General features: G+C 44.9%; 1 non-coding gene across 1 annotated transcript; it reads right to left on the bottom strand.

Moving 5' to 3' along the window:
• Positions 1-5,739: 5,739 nt before the first annotated feature.
• Positions 5,740-5,811, bottom strand: trnam-cau. The gene has a single exon. It is a non-coding gene; the product is annotated as a tRNA-Met (tRNA).
• Between the last annotated feature and the right edge of the window lie 1,093 nt (positions 5,812-6,904).

Consider the following 6,904-nt stretch of genomic DNA (forward strand, 5'->3'; position numbering starts at 1 on the left):
ATTTTGGACTTTATTTCTGACTTGAGAGATTCAAACAAGCATAGTTTTTTTGTGTAGGGAGGGATTGGGGGGGGCGCAAAGGGAGGCACATGTAAAATAATCAATTTATTGGTTGGTTTATTTATTGTGTTGGGTGGGGGTGGGTGACGAAGCGACTGGGGCAGTAGAATTATAGGAATCACAAAGATAGGCTGGGCTGATGTGGTGGAAGGATTTGAAAGTAAGGATAAGGATCCACTGGGGCAATGGGGAGCCAGTGGAGCTGAGCAAGTTTGGGGGATGTAGGCTCATGGAGCCTGGTACAAAAAGGACACTGGCTGCAGACTTCTGGATGATCTGACAGTGTACAACTTCATGGCAAATCTTTGAATACAATTTCTTCTTCTTTCTCTATACCCCTTAATACTTGTACTTCTGCTTTGAAGTATCTGAATTGATTTTGCCGGTACAGCCTTCTGGAGCAGTGCATTCCACCTCCATTAGTTTTTCCTTCCTCCTACAATCTGCAGGCTTTCAACACCCAAACTTGACATGATCCAACCATTGCTTGTTGATTTAGCTCTTCCTTTTACTCCACTGTGCCAATAGTGGGACTTGGTCTTTTACCTTCTTCTTCATGAAGACAATTTTTTAAATGGCCATCTTTTTTTTTAGAGTTCCCTGGAAATTCCCTAAATGATTAAAATAATGCATTCAACAACAACTCCAAACAACAATTTTGCATTTATATAGCACCTTTCACAGAGGTAGGATGTCTCAAAATGCTTGTGAGCCGATTGTGAGCCAGAGGTAGGGGCTGGGGGGAGTGGAGGAAGCAGGGAAAGTTGATCAAAGATTTAGCATATCAACCTCATTAACAGCCTGCTAAATAATGCCTGAAAGTCTGTCGTGAACTGAGATCCATGAGCCGTGATGTCCAATTGATTGTAAAATAAATGCGTGAATATTTCAATCTGACTGAAGTGAAGTGAACGGGGAATGGAAATTGTACAAATCTTGGAATGTCAGTGGACTCTTGTGAAAGAAGACAATGTGTTGGTTTTGCTTAATGCAAATTCGCAAAACAATAATAATAATCCTTGCATTTGATATAGCACTTTATCACATCTCTGAGCTGTCTCAAAGCGTTTCAAAGCGAAACACGGCAGCCAATTGCACACAGCAGTGTCCCACAAACAGTTGTGGATTGAGTGACCAAATTATTATTATTTAATTTTTTTATTTTTAACTTGATTTTGAAGGGATTCTTACCCCCGGAAAAGCCAATCGACTAACAACTGGATTCCTACTTACTGCTGCGTAAACAGAGGTGCATGGAGTAAGGAAACTTGCCCAATATTTTGCCCTGCCCGGGAATTGAACTCAGGTGTTCTCATTTGCAAAATGAGTGTTTTAACCACTATGCTTTCAGGACTCCATAAACAGACCAGAAGGGAAAAAAATGTTCATTCTTCAAAGACGAACAGGAGATTTAATGACTTTTGGCATCACAATTTCATATCCAGTTTCTATCGCAAAATGTCACAACAACTTACAAATGCAGTAAATTCTATATTACAGTTGCCAGACAGCTGAGGTGGGCAGCGTATGGATTTCCTGCGGCAACCTGTTGACAGTTTCATAAGATACAAGCAAAAGAAGATTTATGGCTTGTCAGCCACAGTCAGTGCAGGATGCTGTACAAACACCGATGAACTCAAATAGCATTACAGAAGGTTAATATTGGCCAGTACACTGTCATTCAAAACTTCACTTGAAATAGCAAACTGTCAAGCAGTTTCCCTTGAAAGCAAGCGCCAGGTGTGAGTAAATCACTTCCTGTTTCATAAATTATTTTCTGAATATCAGGCACATGCTGATACAATGTGCATCTTCTTGCTGGGTACTGTAATATTTGTAATGGTTTCCAAGAAAACATCTGCTTGGACATTGAATTATTCCACATGCATGCTAATGTGTCAGCCTGACTCAGTCAGTAGCAACTCTTGAGTCAGAAAGTTGTGGGATCAAGCTCTACATTAAGACTTTAAACACATATACTTTAGCTTGACACTACAACTCTGTGCTGGAGGGGGGTCGAGGGTTGCTGGAGAGGGGAGTGGCTGGAAAGTTGGGGGGGCTGGAGAGTGGGGCTGGGCTGGAGAGTTGGGGGGCGCTGGAGCGTGTGGGGGTGGGCTGGAGAGTGGGGGGGGAGAGCTGGGGACTGGAGAGTGGGAGCTTGCTGGGTGTTGGAGAATGAGTGGGGGCTGAGTGCTGGAGGCTGGTTGGGGGGCTGGGTGCTGGAGAGTGGGGTGCGGCTGGGTACTGGAGAGTGGGGGACTGGGTGTTGGAGAGTGTGGGGTTGGGGGCTGGGTGCTGGAGAGTGGGGGGCTGGGTGTTGGAGAGTGTGGGGTTGGGGGCTGGGTGCTGGAGAGTGGGGGGCTGGGTGTTGGAGAGTGCGGGGTAGGGGGCTGGGTGCTGGAGAGTGGGGGGCTGGGTGTTGGAGAGTATGGGGTTGGGGGCTGGGGGCTGCAGAGTGGGGGTGGGGGCTGCGTGCTGGAGAGTGGGGGGCTGGGTGTTGGAGAGTGCGGGGTAGGGGGCTGGGTGCTGCAGAGTGGAGGGGGTGGGGCTGGGTGCTGGAGAGTGTGGGGGGGGGCTGAAGAGTGGGGGCGGGGGGGAGGGGGGGAGTGGTGGATTGACAATGGCGCTGTGGCGAATGCCCCCTGTGATCGGCTGCCGATCGTCCCCACCAATCAGCCCCTATCTTACCTCACAATCCCGAGTTATCTCGAGGACCCAGTCCACCACTGGGACCTTTATTATAAATAGAGCCGCAGCGCCAGACCCACAGAGGGTTAATCTGGCCTGGTTTACAGTTTGTCCTGTGAAGCGCTTTGAGTCATGTGAAAGCAATACATCAAATGTAAGAATTATTATTGCATAATGGGCTGTGACAGGATTATATAAGAATGGTTTAACCAGGACTTGTTGATTTAGAAGAATGACTGACAGGCAGCACTGCATGTTATTCATCACTCTTATCCCCAAAAAATCAGAGTTGCTTACATATGTATTTTTACTGAGTGCTGTGATGTTTGCAGCTCTGTAAATAAATAGTTTTTGGGCGTTTCTAAAGAACTGAAGTACAAGTGTGATTAGGTACAGTTGCAGCACCTCTTTCCTTTGGAACCTGTTGTCAGAATTGTTCCTCAGCAACTAATTGGACTGCTTTTAAATGTTCTTACCAATAGGAAAGTATTCTAGTCAGCAATGGGTCAATGCCTTTCGTGCTTGGGTGTTCACACAAAATACATTAACAACGTATGCCAGCCTGGCTCGGTTGTCAACAACTCTCTCGGCTCTCAATCAGAAGGTTATGGGTTCAAGTTTCCTGTTGGTGTAGGACTGTATTGCTAGAGGTGCTATTAACAACAACAAAAACAACAAAATTACATTTGTGTAGAGCCTTTCACTTCGGGAAGACATCCCAAGATGCTGGACAATCAGTGTTTCAGACCCAATGGTGGGGTAAGTGAGGCGGGGATGTGAAGCAGGTTGGAGCCCGGTGAACGGAGGGTGTGGGTAGCTTGGTAGGGGATTAGGAGGTCGCAGAGGTAGGGGGAGCAAGGCCATGAAGGGCTTTGAAGGTGAGGACCAGGATCTTGAACTGTATCCTCTGCGTAATGGAAGCCAGTGGAATCGGGCGAGGTTGGGGTTGATAGGGTCATGGAGAATGGCGCATGAAAGACATGAGCTGCAGAATTCCGGATGATCTGCAGCCTATGTGGGGAGGAGTTGGTGAGGTCGATAAGCAGGGAGTTTGCATAGTCAAGCCTCGATGTTATGAATGCGTGTATGAGGGTCTCGGTGGCCTGCCGTGTGAGACAGTGATGGAGCTGGGCGATATTGCAGAGATGGGGAAAGGCTTAGTGGGTCAAGGCACGGATGTGGGGGATGAGGGACATTTGAGGGTTGAACAGAATGCTGAAGTTCCATATTGGCTCCGTGAGATGTGGAATGCATCCATGGAGGGAGATGCTGTCAGCGCCCGAGGTATGGAGGCGCTGACGGGAGCCAAGCAGGTGGCCCTTGGTCTTGTTGACATTGAACTGAAGGAAGTTTGCTCTCATCCAGGGCTTGATTATCTTTACTAATTTTACTAATCCTGGACATACATCTTCATTGTGTTTTTACTGTTATAACTGGGCATGTAGGTTTCTTTAATTTTATAATATTGTGTATTCACTTTTAATGAAGTGTTTGAATAACCCTCCTTTCCTTTGTCAATTTGTTTTTCCAACTGTCACTGTCATATTGACACAAAATGTCAAAATGTGAATATTTTAATAGCATGAATAAGAGAACATGAGTGACAGGAGGCTACGTTCACATTACACTAGGACTATATAGTGCAATTGCTCTCAATGATTCCTCAGTTAATTCCGATGGTGTTAGACTTTGAAATTGTAAAACCAGAAAAACATGGTGATCTTAGCCCTTCTGGGTGTGATTTCCATGTTGCCTGTAAATCTACAGATCTTGACAGTGGGAATGAAAATGCCATCCTGTTTCATGTGCATGTGAAAGATAATATCTCATGTTGAAGGATCCAACCCCTTTCAAGATTCCATTATAAACTCATTTGATGCTATCACCCACTAAGGTCTATACAAGTACTGATGTCAGGAGAATCTTTGTGCCTTGTATTTTCAGTTGTCACATTGTCATATTAACACAAAATGTCCAAAAGGTGAATCTATTTTAATAATAATAATCATCCTTGCATTTGATATAGTACCTTATCACATCATTGAGACTCTCTCCTCGCCGGCCTTCCCGGCGCCTCCCTCCACACGCTGCAGGTCATTCAGAACTCTGCAGCTCGTGTACTGTCCCGCACCAGGCTTCGTGACCACATCACTCCCACCCTCGCTCGCCTCCACTGGCTCCCCATCCCCCAGAGGATCGAATTCAAGATCCTCATCCTCACCTGCAAGGCCATTCACGGCCTTGCTCCCTCCTACCTCTCCGACCTACTATCCCCCTACTTACCTGCCCGTACCCTCCGTTTCTCTGGCTCCGGTCTGCTCCACATCCCCCGCCTCAACCGCCCTACCATCGGTGGCCGGGCCTTCAGCCTCTCAGTCCCCAGGCTCTGGAACTCTATCCCCCAGTGCCTTCGCCGCCTCCTCCCTTTCCTCCTTCAAGGCCAGTCTCAAGACCTTTCTCTTTGACCGTGCCTTCAGCTCCCCTCTCAACTCTCTACCCCCTCCTCGCTCCCTCCCTTCCCTCCCCTCGCCCTGACCATTTCCCCCCTGCTCGGGTCCTGACCCAACTGTACAGCTCCTTGGGATGTCCTCCCGACGTGAAAGGTGCTCTATAAATGGAATCTTGTTGTTGTTGTTGTTGTCTCAAAGAACATTTTTTCTTCACTGTAATTTTCTTCCACCTTTTCATGAAGTGGTAACTCATGCTAGAGGGAGGATTGGAAATTCTCTGGTATGTCACACAAATGGTTACTTTTATAATAATCCTTACATTTGATATAGCGCTTTTCACGGCTTCCAGACATCTCAAAAGTGTTGCACAGAATATGCTGTAAAGTGAATTGACCGTATAATTGTGGGTGAAACGCGGCAGCCAATTGCGCACAGCAGTACCCGCAAACAGTCGTTGATTAAAGTGACCGATTTTATTATTGATTTTTTTTCTTGAGGGATTATTATCAGGCGTGTGGAGCAAGGAAACTTGCCCAAGGTTTCGCCCTGCCAGGAATCGAACCCAGGTCTCTCGCTTATGAGGTGAGTGCTCTAACCACTGAGCTACAGAACTCCACTCTTAACATGTGAGACTGGGCACTTGTGATGTCTTCACTTAGTCTCCCTCACAATTATACTAGTGGATCTCACAATTTTAGTTGTAAACCAGAAATCACTATCAACGCAGTGTTCTCTGCCTGATTTGCTATTGCTGCATTTTCAACCTCAATCTGAGTGTAATTTAAATCTGTACTGCTTCTTTAGCTAATGTACACAACAAATCATCAAATAGAAAGAATGAGGGTATCGTGGGAAGGAGGTTAGAGCAACATTTGGTTTTGGCATGGAGAGCAGCTCAGTGTTAGTGCACACACACACAAGAGTTCGATCCACCCATGCCTGGAGTCTATTATTACTATTAGATTTTAAGCACAACACATGCACTTTTTGAAATAAATGTTTTGAATTTATTTTTCAGCTGCTTTTGCTGGAGTCACAGCAGCAGCTTTGATGCAAAACAATAAAAGTAAAGAATTTTATTAAGAATTTTACGACAGTTCTCAACCAATCTTTTTTATCCTAATAACAATAATCCAATTCAAAACAGTTCAATTTTGTTTTTTTTAAAAAGTAAGCTGTCATTCATTCATTCATTTCCAGCCCCTTGGGATGTCCTCCTGACATGAAAGGTGCTATACAAATGTAATCTTGTTGTTGTTAGTGTAAGGCACAACATACTCTTTTTTTTCAGACCTGTCTTTCATTGATTCACTTCAATAGAATACTATTTTATTATTNAAAAAATACTTAATACGGCAACAGGATTATGCAACCTTGGCTTACTGGCTCGGGAAACAACCTTAAGGGTAATCTAAAAACTTTCAACTGCATTTTTTATAATTATAAACATGCCAATTACATGGCTAATGACAAGCTGTTTTTCCAAAACTGTGATGAATACTATTTTGCAACTGTAATGATAGGGAACATGTGTTGAAAGAGGTTGAGGACCACAAGTGTTAACAACATGAACAGCTAGTCCAGTGCTTCTCTCAGCACTCTCATTAAATCAGATCAGAGAGAACACGCATTTTCTATTGAAATCAGATAGTCTTTCAGTGATTGTTAATACTTCTCTTTATGTAATTCAGCTCTTATCTTATCCC

The sequence above is a fragment of the Callorhinchus milii genome, unplaced genomic scaffold (genome assembly GCF_018977255.1).
Source record: "Callorhinchus milii isolate IMCB2004 unplaced genomic scaffold, IMCB_Cmil_1.0 Scaffold3, whole genome shotgun sequence".
In the NCBI taxonomy this organism is placed as follows: Eukaryota; Metazoa; Chordata; class Chondrichthyes; order Chimaeriformes; family Callorhinchidae; genus Callorhinchus; species Callorhinchus milii.